Raw genomic sequence first — 222 nt, forward strand, 5'->3', positions numbered from 1 at the left:
ACAATTTTCTGTAACCGGAGCTGCTGCCCCCCCTCTAGGCTGGCCATTAGAAAAAAAATAAATAAATAAATGCAAGTTTAAGGCACTTCCATATTTGCTTCATTTTACAGAAATAGAGGCTACATCAATCTTTTCTTAATGAGTGTCTATAAAAGATACCCATCTCAACTCTGAAGCTGCCTACATTTCTAAAATATGTCCATGACCCTGGAAACCACAAGC

This window comes from Mchenga conophoros, linkage group LG19 (genome assembly GCF_057382185.1).
Source record: "Mchenga conophoros isolate Kocher_MC1m ecotype Shallow Benthic linkage group LG19, M_conophoros_male_GT1.1, whole genome shotgun sequence".
Lineage (NCBI taxonomy): Eukaryota > Metazoa > Chordata > Actinopteri > Cichliformes > Cichlidae > Mchenga > Mchenga conophoros.